This window comes from Parasteatoda tepidariorum, chromosome 2 (genome assembly GCF_043381705.1).
Source record: "Parasteatoda tepidariorum isolate YZ-2023 chromosome 2, CAS_Ptep_4.0, whole genome shotgun sequence".
Classification (NCBI taxonomy): domain Eukaryota; kingdom Metazoa; phylum Arthropoda; class Arachnida; order Araneae; family Theridiidae; genus Parasteatoda; species Parasteatoda tepidariorum.
In genome coordinates, this window is record NC_092205.1 from 40,464,283 (window position 1) to 40,477,161 (window position 12,879).

Below are 12,879 nucleotides of genomic sequence, written 5' to 3' on the forward strand. Positions count from 1 at the left end.
AAACTGAAAAATAACAAACAGATACTTTTCAACAAAAAAAATTCTTTATTATCAAAAAAGATTAATGAAAAAATATATATGGAGAAAAAATAATGGTTTTAGATCGCTCTACCTGACGCAAAAGTTCATTTTTAATTAAATTAAACTATAAACATTGAAAACATAAATAAATTTAATTGAGCGATGCAATTGCAATTTAATTTATTTTAATTAAAGGAATTTTATGGTTTCTAAAAGGGTTTATAACAAAAAATACGATTCAACTCTCAGTTTGAATTCAGATGTTTAGTTCAGACTATATTTGATTTTAGGACCTTTACATGTAGTGTATTACAAGAGATTTTAGTAATGATTTTATCAAAGTTTGAAAAAACAGTAAACAGTTTAAGAACCCAAGCTCGAATTTTGCTTGTTGTAATAATATTATTTTGAAAACATTGAGACTTTAAAAAAAAGAAAACATGAGGAGATGAGTCACAATAACTATTAAAAAAAAGGAAAATAGCGAACCGAAAAAATGGATTGGCAATGCATTTGTCGCAAATAAGACTCGTCCAAAGTAATGATTCAAATGCACTCATAGCATACACATAGTATACACATTAGCAACCAAATTAAAATTATAGTTGCTAATGTGTACAGCTATTCTCTAAAATTAGCTTTTTCTGCGATAAATTTGGTTCATTCAAAAAATTCAACTTTCTATGCAAGTATATCTGAGAAAAACCTAACATTTCTAAATAAAACATTGGTTGATAATATTGCTTGCTAATATGTATAGCTCTTCTTTAAAATTACCTTTTTCCGAGATAAATTTGGTGATTATACTTATAAGAATCTCACAATATCACACATTTGCATATCATATTATGAATGCATATGTAATGCGTATGACTGATGCTAATTTTTACAATCATATTTGCAAATGGAGTTACGGATGTGCCATCTGTTATTCATCAGATAGTTAAAAAATTTTAAATATTTTTAATGATTTTTAAGCATTTTAGAATATTTTGAAAGAAAAAAACGCATTTTTAATATTAAATTTCTTAAAAACTATTCAATCTATTTCGCTCAAATTTCGTATTGAGCAATGTGAAATTCTATTCTCTTTAAAATAACGAAAAAAATTTTTTACCTTTCAATCCAAAAATATTTAAACTACTATTAAATAAAATTATAAAAAAAGTATTTACTAAAAGTTATTTTGCATGGAATTAACTTTGGTTAAACAAACTTTATAATGGTATGCAAAAATGTTTTAATTTGCTTACAAAGTTTTTGAGATATGGAAAAATACGCAAAAAGTAAAATTAGCATTAAGAGGTCCAAACTTCATTCTTGGCTATAAGAGCCATATTTCTCAGGTTGTGTCTCCTCCCTAAATTATAAGCGTCAAAATTCCAAATGTGTCAGGAAAGAAATAGAAAGTACATTTTTGCGTCAATTTCGTAACCTAAAATACCGTCTTCCCTTAATTGTTTAGCATATTTCAGGAATAATTTAAGATTTAATCATTAAAGATTGAATACTAGAACCTGAATTGAAGCCCATAATATCGTTTCCCTTTAATTCTTTAGCATATTTGAGGAATCATTTAAGATTAAATCATAGGAGATTGAGTCCTAAAACCTGAATTCATAGAATCATTTAAGATTGAGTCCTAGAACCTGAAGATCCTATCATTAGATCAAAAGTTATTCGGAGTGGTCCGTTTCTTTGAGTACTATACTTTATGTTCTAGTTAAGATAAAATAATATACGTTAAAAATGTAGAGTTAATTCGCTCTTTTGCTTAAAAGAAAAATACAAGCAAAACTTTACAACATATTAGGCCATTATAACTTACATTAAGTAATTTTTGCATCTGAAATTTTATTTTAAATAATCAGTCAAAATAATCCAAATAGGAATCCACATAATTAAATATTATTTAAGAGCAATTTCTTTGACTTTTATTCGAGACGGGAAAGAAAGGAAAGCTATTTATTCGAATTGTTAAAAGAAAATCTGATTTAAATACCACCTAGCGCTCTCTTCCATAAAATGAGTTACTATACAATTGTAAGCCTGAACCAAAAAGAAATTTACTTCTGCCTGAAAAAAATATTATGAATAACAAAAAAGATCTTTTGACGTCAAAAGAGGGGAAATATTAGTTGTTTGGGCAAAAATAGACTAGAACTTCATATATTTTCATTGCTTTTGTCATGCTTTGAAAATAACATTGCTTTTTCCCATTACCACCAGAATAGTTAATATAGGAGCTTATAAATATCATGGCCTTTTTTTTCGATTACTCTTTATAAATCTGATTGATCATTCCAAAGAGGGAATAATATCTTAGACGAAGCAAATAAATAAATAAATAATGGGACAAACTAAAATTCTCAATTAAATAATTCAAATACTAGTAATGTTTTAATATTTGGTTTACGTTTTTTGACGTTTGTTTTTAACATTTCTATAATTATATATTGATCTGAACAGTGAAAAAAATTTCGATCTCTAGAAATTTTAAAAATGATCTAATTTGTGTTATTAAGGGATTTTATTTAATAATTATTTTGCCTTTACTGATGAAAATATTCACTATTCTTTAAACGTTGATTATTAAAATAAATATTTCTTCCTACATAATTTTTCTATTAAAAGAAATAATAATGAAATATATCAAGAAAATTAGGAAGTCCATTATATTCAATTGGAATGCACATTGAATTAAAGAAAAAAATCAGATTTACTTAAAGAGAATCCGCACTATTTTCAAATTTTGCGAAAATTAACCAAAAGTTTCGAATAAAATTTGAAGTAACACTAATTGATAGTTGATACACTAATTGATAATTAGTTCACTGACTACCATCATATGTTAGAATTAACCTTGTTTTCCATTTCCACGAGAGCATTAAGAAGTTCAGTAATTTTTACAGTTACACTTTGGTAATAGATTTTTATAAAACAACAAATAAAGTATGATCTTATTATCATGCTGTTTGGTTGAAAATGTAATAAAATTTGGTATATTTACCAAAATAGTCAGTAACTTTGACAGTACTAGTGCAATTTGAGTAATTACAAAAATCTTCAGTTTGGCAACTATTTTATATAGTAAATGATATCTAATTGAACTAATTATAACTATTTAATTTTGTTTTTTGTTGGTTTGTTTCTTTCATTCCCATATTACCTATAAGATAAGATCTAATTACCTATAAAAATAATTATTTGTAAATATACAAATGCCTAAAAAATGCTTGAACTGAAGCAATAACTTAACTGTTATGCATCAGACTGTCACAGCCTCATTAAATTGAAGTATGAAGGTAGCGGGTTTGAATACCACCGTAACCCTAAATATGTAACAACAAATAAACAAACATAACTTGGATACATATTTATGTATTTATTGTGCTCGTGAGTTTAATGAAATGAATGAATTCTCTCTAGTAAATTGAAAATCAGACAGCACAAAATTGAAGAAAAAATAAACGCACTAAGATATTGAACCTGCTACCTCTACACCTAAAAAGTTAGGAGGAAGGACAATACCCTTATACCACAGAGACCCCAATAGTGTTTGATTTTGATTATTTTAAGAGCTCTGAAGCCTTCTTTGCTGTGCGCTATCGCTCTTCTGCTAACCTCTCTGAAGCATGGAAGTAGGGAATCGAATCCCGCTATAACACTGGATGTATATTCGTGCTGATTTCTCAAACTTACGTCTTTGTACTTGCAGAGAAACCCATATATGTATATAGATAAATAAATGAACCCCACTATCTAAATAAAAGATGAATAAAACAGACATAATAGCATGATCTATTCAAAGTTAGGATCGTTAAAACACTTAAAAAAACCTGCCAGGTTCAAATATTTTAAAAAATTAAATACTAACAGTCATTTATTTTCTATTAACAGTTTAAATAGACCAATTTTATTTTCAAGAAAAGCTGTAAGGGGATAAACAGATTATAAGATACATTACAATTTTACTTGATAAAAGGCAGACATCAAAATGTTAAAGCTTCCAAATAAATGGTAAAATGAATTTTAGTTCTGTTATTTACAAGAACGATAACGTATCATGAGTCTCTAGAGTATTGTAAGAAAAGTATTTTTTCGGTTAAATTTTATGTTTAATTTTGTATTTTTACTAAATGTTTACTAATAAGAACTATATTTTTGGAAACCAGAATTTCAGATAAACCATTATCACAACGAATAAAAAATTAAGGATTTACTTACCAGAATTCTCGTTTTTTAAAACAAATGTCTTAACTATCTAAGTTTGTTTATCTTGTCTGAATTTTTTTCGCAGTTTAATTTGCAGTTAAGTTCGCGTTATGTAAACTATTTGTAATCAACTGTAATGCAACCCTTAAATTTAAATCCATTTTATTAGAATTAAAAATCCATTTTATCTTTACTGCGCTTCTGACTCTAAGGGAACACCAAAAAGCTTGTAAATTTTTACCGAAGTGCTTTGGTAATGATTTTGGTAAAATTAACCACAAAATATGCATTCATAACGCGTGAAACGTAATACGGTAAATACGGTAAAATTTGATATTTTTATCATGATACCTTTGAGCATAGCATAAAAATGGTTAAGCATCGGTGAAATCTACTTTTAAGTTTGGTATATATTACTAAATATGTAAATACGAACTATAATATTATTGTACAGTACTTTGTAAAGCTTTGCTGAAATGCACCTCAAAATTTGGGGATAGAATAATTAAGCCTTTTGACTTAATGCTTTAAAGCATTTTTGATCATCACCTTTTACGAAACGGCAATAATATAAGTTAATCAATAAAATAATTTAAAAACAATTTTAAGGAAGGGAGAACAATAATTTTCTTTTTTTCTATTCAGAGAAACAATCATTCAAAAATTCAACGTGGCAAATCTTAACTCTTTTCAAATACGATTTTTTTAAAAATTAATTTAATTTGCATTGTGCTCTGATTGGAGATAGTGTAAAAGCTGAAAATTGTATTCCTTATCTAATGCAATTTCTTTTTCTGACAACTGCCTAAAAAAATGTTTCTTTTTTTTCTTTTTTTTACAACTCTTTCTGTTCAACAAATGTTTCTTTTTTTTTCTTTTTTTTAACAGGATCAACCACAAATTTAAGGGAAAAACTGATACCTTGTTTAGTATTTTCTTTATTCAGTATCTGTCATATTTAATATTTTTATGGTAATTTTTTCGTATTCAAACTAATTATATTTTTCCATCAACTTCAAACTGTATCCAGAATCTGATGAAAAATTTACGCATCTCATAATAATAAATTATATATCAAGCATTGTGTCCTACTTTAACCCAATGATGAATTTTTTATTAAGTTATGAATGCTTATAAAGAAAACCTACTATTTAGGAGGGATTAAATGTTGTCTTAAAAATGTTGATTAGAATTTAAAATAGAGTTAAAGTTCCATAAAAGTACGATTGAAAATTAACTCTTATGTAACCAACTTTATTTTCAAAGTAAAACATAAAAAACTAAATTGTTCATGCTCAAACACATCACCATCATCATATTTATTATTGTTTAACTTAGGAAGTTGAATTATAGGAAAAAATATTTCAGAAAAATAAATAATTTATTTTATGCAGAGTGATGCGAAACGTATATATATATATATATATAAATAATTTTAATGAGGATATAATTTCAATTAAATGTCTAAATAATTGTTATTCGAAGTATAAAATATCAATCTAAAGAGGAATGGAAGGACCAAATTAATAATTGTATTTAAGTTTTGAAAGATAAACTAAGAAAATTTCTGCCGAAGAAATAAATTTGAAGAAAATTGTAATTGTAATTAAAATCTCATTTACCAATTTTTTTTAAGCAGGAAATAGTTTAAAATAAACAACTAACTGCATACGGAGAAAAAAGTATTGTCAAAACCTACAAGAATATGGTAAAATTTACCGTGTTTCTGGTTCTATCAAACCATCAAAAACTTGGTAGTTTTTACCGAAGCAGTTTGGTGATGTCTCGGGAAAAATGAATAATAAAATAAGGGTTTGTAATTTGTGATAAAAGTTGATAAATGTGGTAACGAGTGGTATATTTTCATAACACATCTGAGCATCGCACAAAGCAAAACCCATTCATTCGGTTAAATTTACATTTTAGTTATGTATTTTTTACTAAAAGTGTAGTAATAGGAACTATGATTTAAAGAAAAAAAGAATTTCCTGTAAACCGTTACTATATGAATGAAAAAAGTAATAAATGAATAGTTTGAATACCGTATAATTTGATTTTAGTTTCGGAATTATGTTTTTTTTTTACCCGGACTGGCATGGACATACTTTGTGGATATTGTACTGGAATGATGTACTAGAAGGATATTGTACTAGACAGGATATTGTACTAGAATGTTTTCTCCGTGTACAAAAGCAGATAGTGAATTCAGTTCTGTTTTTAAAAGGAACTCATGTCGGTAAATTGTCGTTACTCATATATTTATTTTTATCTTTTTTTATTGAATAAATGAACGCTAGACAGTAACAGACATATTGATGAAATTTTTGTTAGGAATAAACATTACTGGAAACATTTATTTAATAAATTACTGAAAAGATTTTTTCTCTCTTGCTTTGTTACTTGTGATGGATTAAAAATCATTAAAATTATCAAACAGTTATTTGCTTAGCAAAGAACTAGCAGCAAAAAATAACCAATTATAAATAATTATCGCTTAATGGTGAAAATATTTTTAAATATCAAATATAAAAGACGGACAATGGAATAAGGGATGGATAATGGCTTTCAAATAGTCAATTGAGTTCAATCTAATTCAGTGGAATTGATTTTCAAATTAAGGTTTTCTTCACTTAAACTTAAATTTCGAAAACAGTTTAAGAGTAAATTTTAGAGTTTTCAATTCACAACGTTATGTTATTTTTTCTTTATATTTACTCGTATGTTCTATGTCTGCCCTAAAAATGCAATTTATAAGAAATAAAAATGCATAAATAATGCTTAAACTAAATTAATGTAAATTCACAATAATTCATATTAAATACAAGATGGAAATTATTAATTATGATGGCTCGGCGAACAAATATTCGCGTATGTGTTTTTAACGATCAACTGTAAGATAATGACAATATAATAAATTTCTTTTTTTTATTTATTTATTTAGTTAGTTAGTTAGTTAGATAGTTATTTAGATAGCTTCTTTATTTATTCGAAATTACTCAAATCTTTTGTTTGTTTTCAAGCAATCATTGTATTCCAACCTCAATCAACAGAAAATACATTAATTTGATTCTTAAATTAAATTTTTCTTCACTTAATCTACAAATTTTGAAATGTGCAATTTTTCACAAGAGTAATTGTTTGAACTTTGAATTTATCACATCATGCTCTTTCTTTCTCTTTATTCCGACTGTTAATATTTTTTTCGCTTATAATGTCACTTGTGATGGAAGAAAAATCATAAAAATTAATATTTGTAAAGCATCTAGACGTTACAAGAAACGGTGTAAATTCCCCATAATTCAAATTAAATTCCAGAAAGAAATATTAAAGATCAAAAAATAAAATAAAATATTTCAATTTTCATATTTCCGTCATTTCGTATGAGGGAAAGAAAATAGAAAGAAAACTGGCACATTTACTGCTCGAAGAAGATTATTGAATTATGCTTTCGCTTTCCATTTCCTTTATTACGTAAAGAACTGAGGATAATTTCCGCTCTTCTTGGAGGAATAAAAAGAAATCCTACTAAGATAAGGTTCATGCATTAAAATAAAAGAAGAAAAATGTTTGGACTATGTATTGTGAAGTTTAAATATTATCAGTCATTATAATGTAATTACTGTTCATCTTAGATTCGACTCTGAAATTCTTTGAAATATTTCATATGTTTCTTTTTTTATTATTAGTTTATTTTTATTATTATATAAGAAAAGAATGTCGAATGATAAAGTCTTTTCTTTGCAAAATATTTAAAAATTTAAATTAACTATCTAAAAATGAAAAAAAAATTATGCAATGAGTGAAAAATAAGCACATCTAAGAATTTCTTGGATTTTAACAAGCATATGAAAGCTAAATCTGGTGGAAAATCTTCAATAACTTCATCCGGAGTCCTGTTGTATGACTTCACAATTAAAAGCAATTTTCATTGTCATTTTTTCTGAAAATGATAGCTACATTGTAACTATACTGAATAATTTACAAATATAGAACATTCAATCATATGTTTGAAATAAATCTGATTTTAAATATTTTATAAGCTTATAAGTTTCAAAATATGTATCTAAAATACATCACTTGTACTAAAAACAAGTATATAATTGAAGTACGTAGTATTTAATCGATTTAAATGAAACTTTCCTGCCCATAAAAGTAACAAAAAATTTAATCAAACATTCTAAACGAAGTATTTTGACTATAAAAACGATAATTTGATTTAAACTTGTTAGATCTGATCTAAATATTTGCCCCCAAAAAATGTCTTCCGTAAATTTTAATAAAATGTTAAGTATAATATGCTTTTCTCGTAAAATGTATCCATCCACTGTTGTATACTCTATAAGCTCCTTCTCCCAACAACAAAAAAACTGTTATTCAAATTTGCTGAAAAATATTTGAAGGAACAGCTTTAATAATGTAATTAATGTTTAAACATCTAAAGAGAAATTTCAAAAAAATTTATGATAATTTTAACCCGATATTCCCAAGAAATTTTTCGTCTACAATGCGTATCCCTATAATATGTATCTTCAATATTTTTACTAAAACCGATGTCAACCATGTCAATAAATGTCCGCATGGTTTATTTATTTCTAAAGAAGTGATATCCAAAATGCCCATTTGATAATTTTGTTTACAAAAAGGTTATGTTTCACAATTATCATATTAAAAACACGTTTACATTTTCAATTTTTTTTATCATTTATTATTCAATTTGTAAAAATCAATTTCATCGATGCCAGATGACCTCATTGGAAGGCGAATTCTCCAGCCTTTGAGCCATCACGACTCTGCTTCCCAACCTTACACTGTTTCTCCGAGTGCTTCTAAACAGGACATAATTGGGGGGAGAGCCCCTAGCCGGGTATTACGACATAGACATGGACTCCGGCACACAGCTCTGCCCCTATGCCCCCGAAGAAAGCATCTGCCAGATAAATGTGGCCAAGAAAACAGACAGATTCATCGGTAACACACCACGCCTCCCCTGATGAATTCCTAACGACGGGGGCTCACACTAGCAGCTCCAACATCGCAGCCAGCATTAAGTCCAACGTCTGGCCTCATCTCCCTCCAGGATCTCTAATTTATTATTTATTTTTAATTTTGCAATTATATAGAAGAACAAATAATTTTAGACATTGAGTAACTATCATAGAACATTGTTGACATTTGAGACCAATGAGAGTTGAGCGCCCATAACAGCGACCAAACAGAAGCTTGGCTAAACGTTTCATATCCTGAGAACATATCTGGATAAACAGATACATTTCATGAGTTAATAACTATTAAAGGATGCTAGAAATACGAGAAAATTAATGTGAAGTAAGATAAAAAATATATATACATGCGCGTGTGATCAAAATTTCGGGATTGGATTCGTATGCAATTTTTATCCTGGTGATTTGCCCTTACGCTCCGAGAAATTTGTCGCGTCACTTACGTGACCATCATCTGCAATATATAACGTTTTTAAACTTGTACACTTTGACAAAAAATAGACAAAAAATGTCATTTTAAGAAAATCCTGTAGCTTTAGGTATAAAAGTAATTTCAGATTTGAAATCCTCACATCCTAAATAGGCAAGATCAAACACTTGTATGCAATATGTATGTTTGCAATAAAAAAAATTGTTTCCCAATATAATTCATGTAAACGTTTTTTACAAATTTATTACTTTCTAAAATGTACACTCAAGACGAAGGCTTAAGAAATTTCCTTTATACTCCTGTAAAAGTACATAAACTAGTAAAATATATTTAAAAATATGAATAAATAAAATATTAAATTTCGTTGAAAAATATTAAGAGAAAATTCTATAAAAATATTTTATTGAAAATAAATTTAAGGAAATATTTTGGAGGATTTATAATAATAAAATAAAGAGTTCGTCTGTGTTTCTGTATGCATATCTCTCTTGTAACTCCAGAACCGTTTATGCTATCGTCATGAAATTTTGACACGGCGGCGAGTGGCAATTCAGATAATAGAACTTGTTTGAAATTTCAATTAGATTGTTCGGGAGGTGTTTGAAAAATGAAATTTTTTCACTGGTTAAGTATTAGCCTTTAATATAAATATAACTGCAAGAATAGTTAAACCAGGTTTTAAAAATTTAAAAACACATTTTCAAATATTTAAACCATGCCATAATTTATGTTACCTAGTTTATAGCTCTCGTTAATAAAAAAGGGTTTTTATTGCACTTTTTTAAATATTTATTTCCAATACTTATGTCAGATAGACACAATAATCAATATGAGCGCTTAAGAAGACTACGTGGCCAAAATAGTATCAAAAACCAAGTACTAATTTGTTACAGTTATGTTTTTATAACATTTTTTTTACAAAACTAAATTATATAATAGCAACTGTAATAGAAATAAAAAAATAATTTATGCACTAATTGCAAAATTAATAAAGAAATTGTACTATTTCGTAAGGAAGAAACGTAAAAACCACCATACTTTTTTGGCACCAACGATGTCTAATTAATTTTGGTAACAGGTACTAAATGAAATAAATAATATGCTATCTACTAAATAGAAAATTAATGGAGAAATAGTATTAATTCTTTCAGAGAATTGAAAAAAATCGCCAAGTTATTATTAATGCCGAAAATACTATATTAATTTTGGTAATAGGTACTTGTTGAAAAAAACTGTGTACTAAAGAACAAATTAATGGAAAAATGCTAATAACTCGTCTAGTCTAGCTGATATTCATGCCAATGATGCTTAGTTAATTTTGATGAATTCCAGTACTGGTAATTTTGCAGTTTTAATAGATTTAAAATATACTAGCTGATCTTCATTTGATGGTATATACCACCAAAAACATGTTTTTCTTTATCTAATTATGTATAATCAATGAGATGCTCAAATCTCATCGAAGTCCGACATGATTGGAAGATAAATTCAGATAAATATTCCATGCAAACAATCTGTTTCATTAAATGCATCCTCAATATGAAAATGTAACAGACTTTGTATACATTACTGCTAAAGTAAATAAACTACGCCAGTATTCTATTTACAGTATACTACTGTTAAAGTAAATAAACTATATCAGTAACACTAACACAGAAAAAAAATCTATTCTAAATTCTATTGTAAAATATTGCTTTCATTTTATAAATAACTATTTTAAATTAACAATAAATCATATATAATCGTAAGATAAATTCAGATACATATTTTCTACGAGCCAACTATGTTTTTAAAATGTATTCCCAAAATAAAAACAAAACAGACATTATCTATATTACTATTAAAGTAAATAATTAATACAGTATACTCTACTTAACTAAAGAAAATTCTTATTCTGAATTCTATTGCAAAATACTGCTTTTTATAAATAACAATAAATCCTGTATAATCGGAAGATAAATTCAGAGAAATATTTTCCACGAATAAACTACGTTTATAAAATGTATTCCGAAAATGAAAACAAAGCAGACTTTGTATATATTACTATTAAAGTAAATAATTCATACAGTATGCTCTACTTAACAATAGAAAATGTCTGTACTTAATTCTATTGCGAAGTATTACTTTCATTTTATAAATAACTATTTTAAATTAGCAAGAAATTCCATATAATCGGAAGATAAATTCGTATAATAAGTATTTTCTACGAATAAACTACTTTCATAAAACGTATTCCCAAAATGAAACAAAACAGAATTTTTATATATTACTATTAAAGTAAATAATTAATGCAGTATACTCTGCTTAACTATAGAAAATGTCTGTACGTAATTCTATTGCAAAGTTTTGTTTCATTTTATAAATGACTACTTTAAATTAACAAGAAATTCCGTATAATCGGAAGATAAATTCAGATAAGTATTTTCTACAAATAAACTACGTTCATAAAATGTATTCCAAAAATGAAGCAAAACAGACTTTGTATATATTACTATTAAAGTAAATAATTAATACAGTATGGTCTGCTTAACTATAGAAAATGTCTGTACTTAATTATATTGCAAAGTATTGCTTTCATTTTATAAATAACTATTTTAAATTTACAAGAAATTCTATATTTATTCGAAGATAAATTCAGATAAATATTTTCTACGAACCAACTATGTTTATAAAATGTATCCCCCTTGGGTGGAATCTTCAAGAACTGTAGTGGAATGACTGTTATAGTTTTATAGACAGAAGCCATTAGGACTCTTCCGGGGAGTCATATGAATGAAAGATAGAGTCATTTCTTCTTCTCTTCTGCCGGATCAAATAACCATTTGTCTTAAGTTAAATATCATTTACTCTCATTTCCCAGAATCCACTTTTCCATCCAACAACTGTTAACTCTCGCTCGGAAATGAACCATGTGCTTCGGTACAGATTTTCGGTTTCTTGGCTACGTTTCAAAGCGTTTATCATTTCCTTTAACTTTTGGAAATCAATGAAAAGTATTCCGCGATGAAACCGAAAGGGATTCCATGCTGGAAAATATTTTATTTAATTAAAATACTGAGTATGTTAAAATATTGTATTATAGCATGAATATTTTCCGCAATTTTACAGACAAAGATATCATATTGTAATAATAATAAAGTAGAAAGATAACATAGACACACGCTAAAAGTTTAAACAACAATGAATGCTTTAAATTTTTTTGAATACTTAGTG